Source organism: Bombina bombina, chromosome 1, assembly GCF_027579735.1.
Source record: "Bombina bombina isolate aBomBom1 chromosome 1, aBomBom1.pri, whole genome shotgun sequence".
NCBI lineage: Eukaryota > Metazoa > Chordata > Amphibia > Anura > Bombinatoridae > Bombina > Bombina bombina.
The window spans coordinates 579,692,951-579,713,950 of NC_069499.1; the positions used below are offsets into that span (position 1 = coordinate 579,692,951).

General features: G+C 38.1%; 1 protein-coding gene across 2 annotated transcripts in view; it reads right to left on the reverse strand.

The window, feature by feature from the left end:
* The window catches only part of LOC128645667 (uncharacterized), a 148,449-nt gene extending 128,807 nt beyond the window's left edge, over nt 1-19,642 (reverse strand). Inside the window, exons 1-2 of one of the 2 annotated variants that reach the window (XM_053698819.1) lie at nt 19,354-19,642; nt 19,135-19,252 (exon numbers count right to left, since the gene is read on the reverse strand). The gene's annotated coding sequence lies outside the window, so the exon portion shown is untranslated. Of the gene's footprint in view, nt 1-11,970; nt 12,371-19,134; nt 19,253-19,353 lie in introns of those variants that run through there. The other variant, XM_053698820.1, reaches the window with a different exon arrangement.
* Between the last annotated feature and the right edge of the window lie 1,358 nt (nt 19,643-21,000).

Consider the following 21,000-nt stretch of genomic DNA (forward strand, 5'->3'; position numbering starts at 1 on the left):
TTTAAAAAGCAAAATAGGAATATATATATATATATATATATGTCAATATATATATATATATATATATATATATATATAGAGAGAGAGAGAGAGAGAGAGAGAGAGAGAGATGTATAGATATTTGTATCGCACCTACCTAATAGCCAACCGTGTGGCATCTCACTACGTTCAAAAGATGTATATAATTGTGATTGCTTTAATATGTGGTAGTCATGGCATGACCCAGGAAACCCAGACCTCACTTCCCAAATCTGAAGCTTTGCATCACACACTGCTTGTACATTGAAGGGGTGAAAACTTTTCCTATTTCTATACTGTTCCTCAACTGATGAAGGTGGTACCAATGCAATGTGTGTGCAGTCTATAGCACCTAGCACATTGGGAATCCCTGCAACATTATAAAATCCAATTTTTATCCTGTGCCACTGTTCTGAATTCTTTGGAACACATATATATTTGTTTAGATGTTTTAAGATTGCCTTTAACACAACACACATATGCCTGGAAAATGAGGGCTGACTCCTACAATTTGACTGGACACCGATTGAAAAGATCCTGTAGCTAAGAAATGTAGCACAGCCAATAATTTCACTATTCCAGGGATTGATCTTGTCCTTCTTGTGCTCGGTTCTAGGTCATGTTTTATTAGTCCATATAAATCTAAAATAGTTGATCTGTTGAGCCTGAACCTTTTTTTAAATTTCAGAATCAGTTAGAGCATGCAGACCACAACAGGGCAGGAAAAGTCTCTGCACCCGGGTGCGCCTTTGTAGGGGCATATTTGTGTTACAATCAGTCTCTTCCAAGCGCAGAGCAACGGACAATTGTGCTAACATCAGAAATTACTCCATTTTCAGATATGTGAAACAGTGGGCTCTACTGAGATTTGCCTATGTATATATGGTGAAAATGCAGAGACGTAATTGACGGTGAGACTACACCACTATTGGTGAAAAGTGATGATGAATACCAAGCAACTCATATTTCTATGTCTGCATGTACAATTACGCCTTTGTCCAATGTGTATTAGCGCTGTCGGGAGCGCGCCCGTGCGCCTAGGCAAATGTAAGCGAGGTGTGAACAAGTTTCCTTCAGATTAGCGCAATTTTAGGTGCAGCAGGCAATGATAAATATGACGATCAGTTCATATGCGTTTTTTTGTTCGTAATTATAGAAGGGCTTTGATAAATCTAGCCCATAGTGTTCCATAACAAAAGGATAGCAGCATTAAGGAAAAGCAAAAAGTGAATAAAGGTTAGTATTGCAAAAATGCCACTGATGCGGTTAAATCAGAGTCACATATAGTTTTCCATGATATGTAGCAACTTCATGACAGGCTGTAGTTATAAAAGGCAGCAATCAATATTACAGTCAAAGTTAGTCAGCAAGCAGTATAACACATGGAGTATGCAAAGGTGCGATATTTGTACTGAAATCAGTAATGCCAATTGTTATTCTATAGCGTGTGAACATAACATCCAAGCAGACAATATGTACAGCAGCAATCACAAAGAACATTAGCCATAAAACTGTACTTACACATCACTATAATTCATCAACAATTATTATGAGGATACTTCTAGTCCCTAATTCATTCATTATAGACAAGACAAAACGAACAGACAAGACATATAGTGAAACAAAAAATTGTGACTAACTAAATACTAAAAACTAATAAATAAAAATGTTTGCAAAACAATTTAATCTGTGTTCAATGTTAATTCTTGAAATAAATATTATATATATATATATACTCATTCCGAATTTGTAACTGGACACTAACGCCTAGATTTAGAGTTTTGTGTTAGAGGGGGTGCGTTAGCTACGCGTGGTTTATTTCTAACGCACAGAGTTTTTTTACGCTGGTATTTAGAGTTAATAAACAACCTTCTAACGCGACTCCCAATGCGTATATTTCATACGCGGAATCACGCCCGCGTTAGACAGTCTCCAATAGAAGTCAATGGAAAATCAAACAAACACGCTTTTTTCACCTAACACTCGATCTCGCGAGAAATACGCACTGCTCTGTCATATGACGTATACCACATAATGACTGTGTTGATGGTGGGTTTTTGGAGATTAAGGCCTAGATTTGGAGTTCGGCGGTAAAAGGGCTGTTAACGCTCCGCGGGCTTTTTTCTGGCCGCACCATAAAATTAACTCTGGTATCGAGAGTTCAAACAAATGCTGCGTTAGGCTCCAAAAAAGGAGCGTAGAGCATTTTTACCCGCAAATGCAACTCTCGATACCAGAGTTGCTTACGGACGCGGCCGGCCTCAAAAACGTGCTCGTGCACGATTCTCCCATAGGAAACAATGGGGCTGTTTGAGCTGAAAAAAAACCTAACACCTGCAAAAAAGCAGCGTTCAGCTCCTAACGCAGCCCCATTGTTTCCTATGGGGAAACACTTCCTACGTCTGCACCTAACACTCTAACATGTACCCCGAGTCTAAACACCCCTAACCTTACACTTATTAACCCCTAATCTGCCGCCCCCGCTATCGCTGACCCCTGCATATTTTTTTAAACCCCTAATCTGCCGCTCCGTAAACCGCCGCCACCTACGTTATCCCTATGTACCCCTAATCTGCTACCCCTAACACCGCCGACCCCTATATTATATTTATTAACCCCTAACCTGCCCCCCACAACGTCGCCGACACCTGCCTACACTTATTAACCCCTAATCTGCCGAGCGGACCTGAGCGCTACTATAATAAAGTTATTAACCCCTAATCCGCCTCACTAACCCTATCATAAATAGTATTAACCCCTAATCTGCCCTCCCTAACATCGCCGACACCTAACTTCAATTATTAACCCCTAATCTTCCGATCGGAGCTCACCGCTATTCTAATAAATGGATTAACCCCTAAAGCTAAGTCTAACCCTAACACTAACACCCCCCTAAGTTAAATATAATATTTATCTAACGAAATAAATTAACTCTTATTAAATAACTTATTTCTATTTAAAGCTAAATACTTACCTGTAAAATAAACCCTAATATAGCTACAATATAAATTATAATTATATTATAGCTATTTTAGGATTAATATTTATTTTACAGGCAACTTTGTAATTATTTTAACCAGGTACAATAGCTATTAAATAGTTAAGAACTATTTAATAGTTACCTAGTTAAAATAATAACAAATTTACCTGTAAAATAAATCCTAACCTAAGTTATAATTAAACCTAACACTACCCTATCAATAAAATAATTAAATAAACTACCTACAATTACCTACAATTAACCTAACACTACACTATCAATAAATTAATTAAACACAATTCCTACAAATAAATACAATTAAATAAACTAGCTAAAGTACAAAAAATAAAAAAGAACTAAGTTACAGAAAATAAAAAAATATTTACAAACATAAGAAAAATATTACAACAATTTTAAACTAATTACACCTACTCTAAGCCCCCTAATAAAATAACAAAGCCCCCCAAAATAAAAAATTCCCTACCCTATTCTAAATTAAAAAAGTTACAAGCTCTTTTACCTTACCAGCCCTGAACAGGGCCCTTTGCAGGGCATGCCCCAAGAATTTCAGCTCTTTTGCCTGTAAAAAAAAACATACAATACCCCCCCCCCAACATTACAACCCACCACCCACATACCCCTAATCTAACCCAAACCCCCTTAAAGAAACCTAACACTAAGCCCCTGAAGATCTTCCTACCTTGTCTTCACCATACCAGGTTCACCGATCCGTCCTGGCTCCAACATCTTCATCCAACCCAAGCGGGGGTTGGCGATCCATAATCCGGTCCAGAAGAGGCTCCAAAGTCTTCCTCCTATCCGGCAAGAAGAGGACATCCGGACCGGCAAACATCTTCTCCAAGCGGCATCTTCGATCTTCTTCCATCCGGAGCGAAGCGGCAGGATCCTGAAGACATCCAGCGCGGAACATCCATCCGGACCGACGACTGAACGACGAATGACTGTTCCTTTAAGGGACGTCATCCAAGATGGCGTCCCTCGAATTCCGATTGGCTGATAGGATTCTATCAGCCAATCGGAATTAAGGTAGGAATTTTCTGATTGGCTGATGGAATCAGCCAATCAGAATCTAGTTCAATCCGATTGGCCGATCCAATCAGCCAATCAGATTGAGCTCGCATTCTATTGGCTGATCGGAACAGCCAATAGAATGCGAGCTCAATCTGATTGGCTGATTGGATCAGCCAATCGGATTGAACTTGATTCTGATTGGCTGATTCCATCAGCCAATCAGAAAATTCCTACCTTAATTCCGATTGGCTGATAGAATCCTATCAGCCAATCGGAATTCGAGGGACGCCATCTTGGATGACGTCCCTTAAAGGAACAGTCATTCGTCGTTCAGTCGTCGGTCCGGATGGATGTTCCGCGCTGGATGTCTTCAGGATCCTGCCGCTTCGCTCCGGATGGAAGAAGATCGAAGATGCCGCTTGGAGAAGATGTTTGCCGGTCCGGATGTCCTCTTCTTGCCGGATAGGAGGAAGACTTTGGAGCCTCTTCTGGACCGGATTATGGATCGCCAACCCCCGCTTGGGTTGGATGAAGATGTTGGAGCCAGGACGGATCGGTGAACCTGGTATGGTGAAGACAAGGTAGGAAGATCTTCAGGGGCTTAGTGTTAGGTTTCTTTAAGGGGGTTTGGGTTCGATTAGGGGTATGTGGGTGGTGGGTTGTAATGTTGGGGGGGGGGTATTGTATGTTTTTTTTTACAGGCAAAAGAGCTGAAATTCTTGGGGCATGCCCCGCAAAGGGCCCTGTTCAGGGCTGGTAAGGTAAAAGAGCTTGTAACTTTTTTTAATTTAGAATAGGGTAGGGAATTTTTTATTTTGGGGGGCTTTGTTATTTTATTAGGGGGCTTAGAGTAGGTGTAATTAGTTTAAAATTGTTGTAATATTTTTCTTATGTTTGTAAATATTTTTTTATTTTCTGTAACTTAGTTCTTTTTTATTTTTTGTACTTTAGCTAGTTTATTTAATTGTATTTATTTGTAGGAATTGTGTTTAATTCATTTATTGATAGTGTAGTGTTAGGTTAATTGTAGGTAATTGTAGGTAGTTTATTTAATTATTTTATTGATAGGGTAGTGTTAGGTTTAATTATAACTTAGGTCAGGATTTATTTTACAGGTAAATTTGTTATTATTTTAACTAGGTAACTATTAAATAGTTCTTAACTATTTAATAGCTATTGTACCTGGTTAAAATAATTACAAAGTTGCCTGTAAAATAAATATTAATCCTAAAATAGCTATAATATAATTATAATTTATATTGTAGCTATATTAGGATTTATTTACAGGTAAGTATTTAGCTTTAAATAGGAATAATTTATTTAATAAGAGTTAATTTATTTCGTTAGATTTAAATTATATTTAACTTAGGGGGGTGTTAGTGTTAGGGTTAGACTTAGCTTTAGGGGTTAATACATTTATTAGAATAGCGATGAGCTCCGGTCAGCAGATTAGGGGTTAATAATTGAAGTTAGGTGTCGGCGATGTTAGGGAGGGCAGATTAGGGGTTAATACTATTTATGATAGGGTTAGTGAGGCGGATTAGGGGTTAATAACTTTATTATAGTAGCGCTCAGGTCCGCTCGGCAGATTAGGGGTTAATAAGTGTAGGCAGGTGTCGGCGACGTTGAGGGGGGCAGATTAGGGGTTAATAAATATAATATAGGGGTCGGCGATGTTAGGGGCAGCAGATTAGGGGTACATAGGGATAACGTAGGTGGCGGCGATTTGCGGTCGGCAGATCAGGGGTTAATTATTGTAGGTAGCTGGCGGCGACGTTGTGGGGGGCAAGTTAGGGGTTAATAAATGTAATACAGGGGTCGGCGGGGTTAGGGGCAGCAGATTAGGGGTACATAAATATAACGTAGGTGGCGGTAGGCAGATTAGGGGTTAAAAATTTTAATCGAGTGGCGGCGGTGTGGGGGGACCTCGGTTTAGGGGTACATAGGTAGTTTATGGGTGTTAGTGTACTTTAGGGTACAGTAGTTAAGAGCTTTATGAACCGGCGTTAGCCAGAAAGCTCTCAACTCCTGCTATTTTCAGGCGGCTGGAATCTTGTCGTTAGAGCTCTAACGCTCACTTCGGAAACGACTCTAAATACCGGCGTTAGAAAGATCCCATTGAAAAGATAGGCTACGCAAATGGCGTAGGGGGATCTGCGGTATGGAAAAGTCGCGGCTGAAAAGTGAGCGTTAGACCCTTTAATCACTGACTCCAAATACCAGCGGGCGGCCAAAACCAGCGTTAGGAGCCTCTAACGCTGGTTTTGACGGCTACCGCCGAACTCCAAATCTAGGCCTTAGTGAGTTATTGTGAGAGTTAGTACAAGTTACTGTTAGTGTGAGAGAGTCAGTTAGTGTTATTGTAAGTGAGTTAGTGGGAGCGTGAGTTAGTGGGAGCGTGAGTTAGTGGGAGCGTGAGTTAGTGGTAGTGTGAGTTAGTGGTAGCGTGAGTTAGTAAGAGAGCGTTAGTGAGCGACAGTTGGTTTGGGTGAGTGTGCGAGTGCTTTTTCTGTATATTTAACACATTTACACGCAAACACATTCAATACATACATACACTTATCAATAACACTACATACACTCCATACCCCATACCCTCTCATACTACACTCCATACCCCATTCCCTGTAGTCCCATTCCCTGTAATCCCATTTCCTCTATTCCCATACCCTATTACCTCTAATCCCATCCCCATACCCTAGTTACATTTAATTTACATATCCTCCTTTTAGTCTTATCATACATTTTGGTTGATTAAATACTCATTACCCTCTTTTATTTATATCCCTTTCACACTTTCAGCACTTTGTTGGTCTTTTTAGTTCTTTATTTTGACCCCCTTTCATTTGGGCACACTCACTTTTTTGAGGAGTACTTGGGGCTTAGTTTAGGGAAGAAATGGAAGAGGAGGGCAGGCAGGAGATTAGTCAGGGGAGAGGTAGAGGGGCGAGGAGAGGGAGAGGGGGGGAGAGGAACAGGACAGGAAGGGGGGCAGGAAACGGGGGAGGAAGCGGTGGGTGGACCCAGCCACTTGGTTCAAGATGAACAAGTGGCTGGGCCCAGTGGTGGACAGAGTAGGGCTTCACAGTCTGGGAAACAGAAGGGCACCATCTTAGGGGAAGGCCAAGGCGACTAGGGAGGAGAGGGAGGTCCTCGTAGAAGCCTATATGGGCAGGTATAAGAGGCTGCAGGCTCAGAAGACCACCCCGAGTGACAAGAGGAAGCTAAGGGATGCAGTTAATGCAGTGGGGGCCGTAACAGAGATATGGACTCTATTAAACATTGTTACCGGGACTGCAAGATGGAGCTGAAAAAGAAAATAACCAGGGAGTACCAACATGCCACAGGGACTGGTGGAGGGCCTGCACTGACTGTTGAGTACTCCCGATGGGAGGAAATGTTACGTCCCAGCATCTCCGAGGTGGCCATAGTCGGGATCGGAGGAATCGATACCGGGAACCTGCCACTCTCATCTGACGGTAAGCTCATTTAAGAATATATTAACATCAGAATGCATTTAAGGATAAGATTAATGCTATTACGCTGTTTAACACATTATTACGTAAACGCATTCACAATTACTTTGCGATTACATTAGTATCTAGGCTATAGGTTAGGTGTGCATTTAAACAGACTGAAAACAAATGCAATAACATTCAGATTGACCAGAGAGATATCACAAACACGGTTTGGAAAATGCGGAAATCATATTGATTGTTAGATTTCAAAGTGGATTAATGAGGCTGCATTTGTAATTCTATTGTAAGCAAAGCATTTACATCTTTATTTGTAAATATGCTAATATATACATTTCTTTCTTTTTGCAATATACAGAGTCTGGGGAGGAGGCAGCACACCAACTACAGGCTCCTCCTTTTCCTAGGTATGAGAGTGGTGGGGATGAATCGCCACCTCAGAGAGAAGATGCCCCCCCCCCGTATCAGAGGCCCCCCTGAATCTGATGAAGAAGCCCCTGAAGCAGAGGAAGAGGCCCCTGAAGCAGAGGAAGAGGCCCCTCAAGCACCAGCAGGCCGCCGTGCACCAGCAGGCCACCGTGCACCAGCAGGCCGCCGTGCAGAACAGGAGGAGATAGCCAAGGTACGTGTGTTAGTTGACTACATTGAACAGATGGGTACCTCCCAGATAGCAAATATCCAAGGGAGAAATCGGATTATCGAAGAGCTTAGTGGCCTTAGAGAAGGACAATCACAAATTATAGAAATCCTTACAAGACTAGAACAAGTTCAAAACCGGAGTTTACAGCTACAAGAAGCTATGTTCAATTTCTTCCGAGAGGTGCATGCTGGGCCATCTGCTCCAGGGCCATCTTCTCCTGGGCCATCTTCTCCTGGGCCATCTTCTCCATCTCCTCACCATGGTCATTCCAGTACTCCTCCTTCCACTCTTCCCACAACGTCTCCAATGAGAACTCGTCGGAGGGGGCAGTTGCCCCCCCCCCCCCCCCCCAGAGCCTCAGCCTAAGCCTCGTGGGAAAAGGGGAAGGAAGAGGAAGTAAGTATTTTTGAAGATATGTTTATTTTGTATTTATTTAATGTGTAATGGATAGATATGTGATGATGTGGTTTTCATACACTTGTGGACCACACTCTGTATATAATCTGCTTCTATGGGACCCGGGTCCATGGAGGCAGATTTTTTGCAGAGTGTGGCTTATAAGTGTGTGGACAGCACATCATCACATACCTATCCTTGTTCATGATATTGATTGCTTTCTGTGATGTGATGTCCAAACTGTTTCCCTAATCTCAAACAAAATGACCATTACAATTATCCATGATGGCATATTACTGTTTGAATGACAATAACACAGCTTAAAGAGACAGTCAGAACATTATTGTTTACAAAGAAAACACTGTATTACGCATTATCAAGTTTGAAAAAAAAAACATGTAGAAATACGTGTGACTTATGTGCTTACCCTTGTATCTATGCCTATGAAAAATGACCACTTATTTGTTGTTCAGACATAACATTTTACACAATCAATGATCAATACATGGTAAATATGCTGTATGAGCTCAAGGTTTTCAAGATCCAAATGCTATCAAAAATGCCCTCTAGTGGTCAAAATGCATTCTGATTACATGCACTCTTCAAGCTCGAAGAAATGAGCACACGAACCTCATAGGTTTAGCTAGCAAATAAGAATAACCAGAGAACAATGATTAATTGGTGACAAACGTTTGATATTATTTTTAATTAAAAAATTACTTTTTTAATAATGCAAATCATTATTTGTTTTCTAGACTGTCCCTTTAAAAAATTACATATGCTAACATATACTAATATTTGGGGATTGTTGGTATATCTACATGTACTTAATATTGGAATAAGATTTCTATTGACGTGTTAAATAAAGTCTATTTTCTTAAGAGACATTATTGTGTTTGAATTATTTTAGAAAGACATTTGTTTTAACAAGGAATATGGTTTTAAGTCCTTTCATGAGTGAATAAACAAATATATGCTCACAATAATATATTTGGAGAATAACCAATGTGGAACTCATACATGATACAGCAATCAACATTTTCATTAAAAGGACAGTATACAATCTTTTTAAGAGAACTGCATGTAATAGACTCTACTAGAAACCACAAGATTAACATATACTGATATCAAAATCTATATGAAAAACCTTTAAACACTTTCAAAGAAAATCGGTTTATCTATCCTGAAAAAGATAGCTGTAAAGCCCATTCAAAGTGTAAAATAACACAATACCCCTTCATTAGCATATGAAAAGACTCTTTACACAAATAGGTGCAAGCTGGAGAAGGTAGCTGATGGTACTCACATCAAACTTTGAGGCTTGGCGATGAGTCAGAAAATTAATTAAATGTTATTTGAACATAAGCAAAGGTAGACATGTATTTGGTTAAAAATTAAACACAACACAGTTTTTTTTCTAAAAAAAGGAACATATTGTTGACAAACATATTAAACAAGATGGACTATATTTAGGGATTTGCACTTGCCTCAAAATATCTTATGCATGAAAACATTTTGCTTTCATTCGTTTATTCAACCAGACATCCATCAAAAGAGAATGTTGTGTTCTTATATCAGCTATGGGTCAACAATGTTACATGATGCACACAATACATACTCGCCATGGTTTTAAACTTGTCTTCTCATTCACAAACGTGGGTTACGTGCAAAATCAAATATTGTGGGACTACGTAATACATTCAGACGCTTTTTACACCTTTGCATGTGACGTCTTAATTAACATGGCGCATCCTTGATCGCATAAAAATGCCATCCAATAAAAGGCGCATCCTTGATCGCGTAAATACGCCATCCAATAAAAGGCACATCCTTAATCGCGTAAAAACGCCATCCAATAAAAGGCGCATCCTTGATTGCGTAAAAACGCCATCCAATAAAAGGCGCATCCTTGATTACGTAAAAACATCATCCAATACAAGGAATCATTGGACAGCCTGGCAGGTGACGTCTTAAGCAACATGGCGCATCAGAGATCGATGAAAAAACGAAGACAATACAAGGACTCAGTTGATAGCTTGGCATATCAATAAGAAACGTATTTATATTTTAGCAACTAGTATGTGTCTACATTGCTATCTAGGAATGTCACGCTAGATAACGAAATACTGTGATATATGAAATAGAATACATTATAGAAAATAAGGAGATATTTCATTAGAAGCAGAGGATTTTTAACTAAACTATTTAGCAAGCAGCATTTTTTAAATAAACATGAAAACAATATTTTAAGGTTACACGATTATGTACGACATTGCAATTTGAAATACATTGTAACAATAAATGTAAATCTTTGGATTATTGTGTTTCATGTCCCTTTAACTGAGAAATAATGCTAGGAGATGCATTCAGAAAATAGGGATTTGTTAGATATTATATGTTAAAGGGACTGTCAACCCCAGAAAATTGATGCTTAAAATATAGCTAATCCCTTTATTACACATTACTCATTTTTGAACATCAAACACAGTTATATATTAATATACTTTTTACTTCTGTTATTATCTTGTATCTAAGCTTCTGCTGACTGCCCCATTATTTCTGTTCTTTTGACAGACATGCAGTTTAGCCAATCAATGCTCACTGCTAGGTCACTTTAAGTGCATGAGCTCAATGTTATCTATATGAAGCATGTGAACTAATGCCTTATAGTAGTCTAAATTTATTAACATTAGAGGCAGTCTTCAAGTTCGAAGAACTTAGCATATCAAACTCCTAGGTTTACCTTTTAAATAAGAATACCAAGAGAACATTTAAAAATTGTGAATAAAAGTAAATTAGGAAGTTGGTTAAACTCGCATGCCCTATTTAAATCATGAATAATCTATTTTGACTTAACTGCCCCTTTAACTATAGCTATGGTGTACATCTTTAACATTTAAAAGGTACACATGATAAATACATATGCCATTGATGTTTTCAGATATGTTTAGATTGTTTTAGAATAACAATAATGACACATGTATTGATCAAACGTGTCACTTATTCAAGTAGAAATATGGTCAGGCTACCTATAGCCATATATCGTTGGAGAATTAATTTTTAAAAATATTAATCTAAAGATATTCATCATCTAAAATATGCGCATTACACACAGTGATTGATTTGGTTACATTACTACAATAAGATATAATTGAAATTGGAATACATGTGCTGTGAACATTCCAATATTTTTTTTTTTTCAAATAAGATTATATGTCCTTGTTCCTGTAAAAAGGACAAAAACGCTTTAGAAATGGAGATCCATTCCTTAGAAATTGTTGTCAGCATCACTTAAAGGGACAGGAAATACCAAATTTAAACAAAATGATCCACAGAGAGAATACTATTTCCATAAAAATAACAATTTACAGAGATTATCTCTGTAGAATCTGCTAACTTTTTAGTTACTATTTCCACACTAATATTACCTTTAGCTTAGGAAATCAGGACGCTGCTTGATGAAAGTATTTCTTTTATTATACAGAAAATAAGTATTTACATAGAAACAAGTTGCTAACTAATGTAAGGGAAGGAAAGGGAAGGTGGAAAAGGGGAGAGAGAGAGATGGAAGGGGAGAGGTGAGTGAGAAGAAAGCTTACCCTAGCCTACAATGGCAACTAATTTATATAGTCATTCATTCTCTCACATAGCCCAGGCCAGCCCACACTCTATAAATTCTTCAGAGACCAGATGACATCATTAGATCAGGGGGGTAGAATGTGACGTCCTTAGGCTGTTGGTGATAGGAACTGAGATAAAATCAGGGGCCTTGTACACCATCTGTGATGAAAAGGCTATCTGTGCTGAAGGCTGTAAATTGCAAGGGTTGTAAAATGTCTTAGTGAATCCTGTGGTATCGTTTTGATCTATTGTTTACATACAGTGGTTCATCAGATTTCCAACTGGGTTTCACTTATCTTTGTATTGTCACCCTCTGAACTGGAAAAAACTGGTAACTGTAGGTCAGTGTGCATTTAACCATTTTTATCCTTGATTTTGTAGACAAATGTCCCTTAGCATTTTTATTATTCAATAATGTCCATGGAAATACCAGTCTGATATTAAAGTTAGGTGTGTTCATAAAATACAACATTCCCCTCTTTGATCATTAAATCACTTATGATCATAACGTTGTACTGCTCACTTTATAGATTCTTCTGTGAGTGGGGCAACCTGAAATAAAACCATTCATTCACATCCATACTCTAAATAAATACTAAAATACAATCCCCTTACAATGTGTAGCACATTCTTACAATCACATTATGAATATGATGATTAAATCAATTTTACAAATACAATATATATTTTACCCTGTTAGAATTAACAATAATCTGAGATGTATATAAAATCATCAGCATTTTCAGAATAATTATACATATGATACAAATTAATTGTTACACACACAATCTTTATGACTACTACTAGGAGTAGTGCTCGAACTTTGCAAATTATTTTCTGGCATATTGTGAGATTTGAATGTTATACATTTGTGACAGATTATAATTTATTAATACAAAATGCCTGCTATCTGAGGTCATAAACAAAACGTAGCATATAGCTTAGCAAACATTTATATTACTTTCTTTAACATTAAATCACAGTATCATTATCTGCTTCAAGGCATGCACACAGTCTTATTATCTACTGGTCAGCACTTAGAGACCTATAAGTGGACAATGTTATACTCGTTGGCTTATGAAAAATATTACTGAAAAACATTGCCCAGTGTGGCGAAACAGAATTTAAAAAAAAACGAATACGGAAGCATTTAAAAAAATGTTACCTATTGTGATAAAAAAAAAAGAGATAAAAAATAAAAACGTGCTTAAAAATACAAAAATGGTAGTGAATAAAAAAATGTCCTTAAAATACAAAAATGGTAGTGAATAAAAAATGTCCTTAAAAATACAAAAATGTCCTTAAAATACAAAAATGGTAGTGAATAAAAAATGTCCTTAAAAATACAAAAATGTTAGGCCTAGATTTAGAGTTGGGCGGTAGCCGTCAAAACCAGCGTTAGAGGCTCCTAACGCTGGTTTTAGGCTACCGCCGGTATTTGGAGTCAGTCAGCAAAGGGTCTAACGCTCACTTTCCAGCCGTGACTTTTCCATACCGCAGATCCCCTTACGTCATTTGCGTATCCTATCTTTTCAATGGGATCTTTCTAATGCCGGTATTTAGAGTCGTGAGTGAGCGTTAGAAATCTAACGACAAAACTCCAGCCGCAGAAAAAAAGTCAGTAGTTAAGAGCTTTCTGGGCTAACGCCGGTTTATAAAGCTCTAAACTACTGTGCTCTAAAGTGCACTAACACCCATAAACTACCTATGTACCCCTAAACCGAGGTCCCCCCACATCGCCGCCACTATATTTAAATTTTTTAACCCCTAATCTTCCGCTCCGTACACTGCCACCAACTACGTTATCCCTATGTACCCCTAATCTGCTGCCCCTAACACCGCCGACCCCTATATTATATTTATTAACCCCTAATCTGCCCCCCACAACGTCGCCTCCACCTGCCTACACTTATTAACCCCTAATCTGCCGAGCTACTATAATAAAGTTATTAACCCCTAATCCGCCTCACTCCCGCCTCAATAACCCTATAATAAATAGTATTAACCCCTAATCTGCCCTCCCTAACATCGCCGACACCTAACTTCAATTATTAACCCCCGAATCTGCCGACCTAATCTCGCCGCTACTGTAATAAATGTATTAACCCCTAAAGCTAAGTCTAACCCTAACACCCCCCTAAATTAAATATAATTTAAATCTAACGAAATAAATTAACTCTTATTAAATAAATTATTCCTATTTAAAGCTAAATACTTACCTGTAAAATAAACCCTAATATAGCTACAATATAAATTATAATTATATTATAGCTATTTTAGGATTTATATTTATTTTACAGGTAACTTTGTATTTATTTTAACTAGGTACAATAGCTATTAAATAGTTAAGAACTATTTAATAGCTAAAATAGTTAAAATAATTACAAATTTACCTGTAAAATAAATCCTAACCTAAGTTACAATTAAACCTAACACTACACTATCAATAAATACATTAAATAAAATACCTACAATTACCTACAATTAAACCTAACACTACACTATGAATAAATGAATTAAATACAATACCTACAAATAACTACAATTAAATAAACTAACTAAAGTACAAAAAATAAAAAAGAACTAAGTTACAAAAAATAAAAAAATATTTACAAACATAAGAAAAATATTACAACAATTTTAAACTAATTACACCTACTCTAAGCCCCCTAATAAAATAACAAAGCCCCCCAAAATAAAAAAATGCCCTACCCTATTCTAAATTTAAAAAGTTCAAAGCTCTTTTACCTTACCAGCCCTGAACAGGGCCCTTTGCAGGGCATGCCCCAAGAAATTCAGCTCTTTTGCCTGTAAAAAAACACATACATTACCCCCCCCAACATTACAGACCCACCACCCACATACCCCTAATCTAATCCAAACCCCCCTTAAATAAACCTAACACTAAGCCCCTGAAGATCTTCCTACCTTATCTTCACCTCACCGGGTATCACCGATCGGTCCTGGCTCCAAAATCTTCATCCAGCCCAAGCGGGGGCTGGGCGATCCATAATCCTGCGGCTGAAGAGGTCCAGAAGAGGCTCCAAAGTCTTCATCCTATCTGGGAAGAAGAGGCGATCCAGACCGGCAACCATCTTGATCCAAGCGGCATCTTCGTGGGGGGCAGATTAGGGGTTAATAAATATAATATAGGGGTCCGGCGATGTAGGGGGCAGCAGATTAGGGGTACATAGGGATAATGTAAGTAGCGGCAGTTTTACGGAGGCGCAGATTAGGGGCTAAAAAAAATATGGCAGGGGGTCAGCGATAGCCGGGGAGGGGCGGCAGAATAGGGGTTAATAAGTGTAAGTTAGGGGTGTTTTAGACTCGGGGTACATGTTAGGGTGTTAGGTGCAGACGTAGGAAGTGTTTCCCCATAGCAAACAAGGGGCTGCGTTAGGAGCTGAACGCGGCTTTTTTGCAGGTGTTAGGTTTTTTTCAGTGTCAAACAGCCCCATTGTTTGTCTATGGGGGGAATCGGGCACAGAGCACGTTTTTTGAAGCTGGCTGCGTCCGTAAGCACCTCTGGTATCGAGAGTTGAAGTTGCGGGTAAAGTATGCTATATCGCTCCTTTTTTGGAGCCTAACGCAGCCATTCTGTGAACTCTAAATACCAGCGGTATTTAAAAGGAGCGGCCAGGAAAAAAGCCAGCGTAGCTAACGCACCCCCTTTGGCCGCAGATCTCTAGAATCTAGGCGTATGTGAATAGAAAAAATGTCCTTAAGAGAATACAAAAATGTTAGTGAATAAAAAATGTCCCTTAAAAAATACAAAAATGTTAGTGAAGGGGATCCCCCGTTTGGTTCCTTGATATAAAAGGGAACCATATTACAAAAAATAACATAATTCATTTTACACATATAAAACAACACAGAACAAACACAACATAAAAACAGTACACCACACAAAACATGTTGCTGTTCTCTTTAAATATAACAGCGTTCTTTAAATAACTAAATTTGGGATTTTGCATTAAATTATCCAATTTAAAATATCTAGTCTTCTCTACAGTAAATGATTTGTGCTTCTTTGGGTGATGGTATAGGTTTGCTTCTGTAAATAATCAGAATTGTTAGTTCATGACATTAATAACACAAACAAAATAACATAGACATATAAAACAGTACCATGACTTTTAAAATAAACTGGTTATGATCAATTGTTTGCAAACAATTCATGTAACTGATGAGCTCATCATAAAGTACTACGTGGTCTTTAAGAAAAAGGGGGGAATGCATTGCTTTATACTATAGAACATTTTATTCATGAATAGCAACAACCTGTGAAAAAAAATAAACAATTACAAAATTCTTAATTTCTAGAAGGTAGACTGTACAAAGTTCCCTTCTCTTCAAGTAATAGCCCTAAAAAAAAACATAGCATTAATATAGACATATACAAAGTAAATAAAATGAAACAAAATAAATCTCTACTTGCCTAAAGTAAAATTCTACCATCACTATACATGGAATACAGGGTAATAGAATGTAGAGAGTTGGTACAGATTTCTTCAATCAATTGTCAATATACACAGGTTGAGCTAAATTGAATATCAATAGATGCATTGCCAATTGGTGTATAATTAAACAGTGCCCAAAATGGTCCAGTTTATGTAAGGGCATCTGAAATGGAACATTTGTCCCTTCTTTTTTAGATGGGGCTCTTTGCAGTTTTGTTGAGATGGGGCTATTTGCAAGTTTCCTCCCTAGTAGGTTCTTCTATTATTTCTTTCTTTGTTAAAGAAGATATATTCTGTTCCTTTTCACCTTCAAATATAGCACTGTATTTTCCTTCCTTACTTAAATATGATATTTTGTTCTGCCTCCTAAAGTAATTTTTATCCCTGGTATCTCTCATTGATGTCACACATTCCCTGATGTGCCCAAACTTTCCACATTTAAAACAATGTCTCAAAAATCTCTGCTTTCCCTGATTCTCAGTTAGCATAGATATATTATTATGAGTAGCATTTCTTATGCTTTGAGTCTTTAAACCAATCTTTAAGTATGTTAACAAAGTTTGTATAGGAGCTGGCATTTTTAAGAGTGATTCTTGTACTACTATCAATTAACATGGCATTTATTTGCCATAGAATACAGAAAATCTGCATCATCTGGGGACATGTTAGGGCAAGTTATAAGTTATCTTATACAGTGCAAGTACTCAGTACAAAACAAAATTGGGTCATCTCCTTCCTTTAAACTTGCATTTGCTATGGCACTGGTACCTCTGGGCATCACGACAACACATAACATACTGTAATTCCTTTAATCTGTCCCCTGAATTTCCCCAGTTTGCATTAATATATAGGAGACACTCCTTATTGGTGCCTACTGGTGCCCTTAGCTGTGCAGCTAGATTGTGATGGCAACCAGGCCCCGGAGCAAAGCACAGGCATCTCTGTTGCCTAAATTATACTGAGGTAGTAAGCAGCCTCTAACTTATTAGAAAGGATTACAGGTGATGATTTGGGGAGGTGTCAAAGTGACCAAAATATAGCACAAATTATTACGGTCTTGTATTGTAAGGGGGGGCAGGAGTTACTATGATTATTTACTTTAGTCTGTAGATTGGGGGTTACTTTGTCTGCATTCTATTCGAAGAGTTAGGAATAGAGGGGACTTGGTTTAAAGTTACAAAGGACTGTCAGGAATGTTTAGGGGTTTGTCCATCTAGTTCTATATGTTTGACTGTTCATTACACATGCTACTTCTAAAGGAGCACACATGTGCTATACTACTACTCCTTAACAGTTGCATTTTCTTGTATCCCCTGTGCTTTAAGAGACAAGATACATTGTTCCTTATTTAAAAGCTGTGATTCAGACTCCCATAAGTCTGCCTTAAGTGATGCAATACACTTTTCTCTCTCATTTCCTTTTCTTCCATACATGTTACTAATTTGTTCTCCCATGCCACACCTCACTTCACATTCATTAAGCCTCTCTTGTAGCGCAGCATTCAGTTTAGTAAGGTTTGTCTATCCCTTCACTCAGTGTATAACACTCACATCTCTTTCAGAGTGACTAGCAACAGCCATAATAGATTGACCAAGTTTATCCAGCTGTTCTATGATTCAGTTCTTTCTGCCTTCCTTCTAACTCTTTCTGTTCAGCAATCTCTTTTATTCTTAGGAAACATACTCAGTAAATTACTTAGCTCTCTTTTTCTATGTCTTTCTGAAACAGTTTTCTACTTTGTTCATTATTGTGCTTTTCACATTGTGTAATTACATTATAAAACTGAGCGTGTCAATGGATCTTCTGCACATGTAATAAAATGTGACAGAGGGCATATTTCTTAATGTATTTCTCAACCAGTTCCATTCTTACTAACAATACACACACCAGATTCACACAAGACACTATGCACAGTACAGATGTAGCAGCAAATGATCACACAACACACTATACACAGTACAGATGTAGCACACTGATCACACAACACACTATACACAGTACAGGAGTACACACTGGTCACACAAACACACTATAGCAGCAGGTACAGATGTACACACTGATCACACAACACACTATACACAGTATAGATGTACCACACTGATCACACAACACACTATACACAGGTACAGATGTAGCAGCAGCTGATCACACAACAGCACTATACACAGTATAGATGTACACACTGATCACACAACACACGATACACAGTGACAGATGTACACACTGATCACACAACACACTATACACAGTACAAATCTACACGCATACAGGTACACATCTAACATCAACAAACCTTTTGCATTATTAGGCCTAAAATCTAGACCTAGAGGGATCTCCTTTTGAGCTGCATGTAAAACGGGGCTATGCCTATTACACTTTACCCTCAGAGATGTCTGGTTACTCTCTTGTTTTCAGATTTTAGTAAACTTAATTCAGTAAGAAACAATTAATACATTTACTTTTCTGTAGCATACAGAGACATATCATAAACACAAAGAAACATATACTTACAGTACTTGCAGCTTTCAGTGTCTTGTAGATCTGCACACTTCCCACACAGATAGGTCCGGTCTAGTCTCTATTCACAAAGAGTTCTTGCAGCTCCAGTACTTCAGTTTAGCAAATTCAGCTGTAGTTCAACGTGGAATTAGTGATTTATCCACGTCCCGTATGGGGTGCCAAATGTAGAATCTGCTAACTTTTTAGTTACTATTTCCACAGTAATATTACCTTTAGCTTAGGAAATCCGGACGCTGCTTGATGAAAGTATTTCTTTTATTATACAGAAAATAAGTATTTACATAGAAACAAGTTGCTAACTAATGTAAGGGAAGGAAAGGGAAGGTGTAAAAGGGGAGAGAGAGAGATGGAAGGGGAGAGGTGAGTGAAAGAAAGCTTACCCTAGCCTACAATGGCAACTAACTTATATAGTCATTCATTCTCTCACATAGCCCAGCCCAGCCCACACTCTATAAATTCTTCAGAGACCAGATGACATCATTAGATCAGGGGGGTAGAATGTGACATCCTTAGGCTGTTGGTGATAGGAACTGAGATAAAATCAGGGCCTTGTACACCATCTGTGATGAAAAGGCCATCTGTGCTGAAGGCTGTAAATTGCAAGGGTTGTAAAATGTCTTAGTGAATCCTGTGGTATCGTTTTGATCTATTGTTTACATACAGTGGTTCATCAGATTTCCAACTGGGTTTCACTTATCTTTGTATTGTCACCTCTGAACTGGAAAAACTGGTAACTGTAGGTCAGTGTGCATTTAACCCTTTGTATCCTTGATTTTGTAGACAAATGTCCCTTAGCATTTTATTATTCAATAATGTCCATGGAAATAAAACTAAGATATTAAAGTTAGGTGTGTTCATAAAATACAACAATCTCATTGTATAAATCCTGGGATCATTTGTTAAAGGTGCATCAATTCATGCAGAGTTTACAAATGAACACATGGATGTGAAAGTTATATATGTATATATATATATATATATATATATATATATATATACAAACATCAAGATATATATACATATATAAAATCATTACTATGCTAATCATAATTTTGCAAAGATAAAGCTTACGAAAACGATATCAAGAAAATGAATAGAATTAAATTTGAGATGTAAATATTAAAGTCATTTACAATTGTATTACATATTTGATTACAGAAAGACCATTATTTGGTTTCAGGTCCCTTTAAGGATTAACCACATAAACTAGAGATTTCAAACAATGACATGAATAAAGAGGACAAAGAATCATGGAATGACATGTATTTTATTAGTATGTCAGAAAACATTAACAATTTATAAAAAATAAATGTTTGAAAGATCATTAAAATTGGAGCCATTTGACAAGGTAGAAGAGTGCATCACAGTCCTTGGAGGGAGTTGACAAGGGCCAACAAAGGCCAGCACAGCCCCATTGGAGCCATTTGACAAGGTAAAAGAGTGCATCACAGTCCTTGGAGAGAGTGGACAAGGGCCAGCATAGCCCAATTGGAGCCATTTGACAAGGTAAAAGAGTGCATCACAGTCCTTGGAGAGAGTGGACAAGGGCCAGCACAGCCCCATTGGAGCCATTTGATAAGGTAAAAGAGTGCATCACAGTCCTTGGAGGGAGTTGAAAAGGGTCAACAAAGGCCAGCACAGCCCCATTGGAGCCATTTGACAAGGTAAAAGAGTGCATCACAGTCCTTGGAGGGAGTTCACAAGGGCCAACAAGGCCAGCACAGCCCCATTGGAGCCATTTGACAAGGTAAAAGAGTGCATCACAGTCCTTGGAGGGAGTTGACAAGGGCCAACAAAGGCCAGCACAGCCCCATTGGAGCCATTTGAGAAGGTAAAAGAGTGCATCACAGTCCTTGG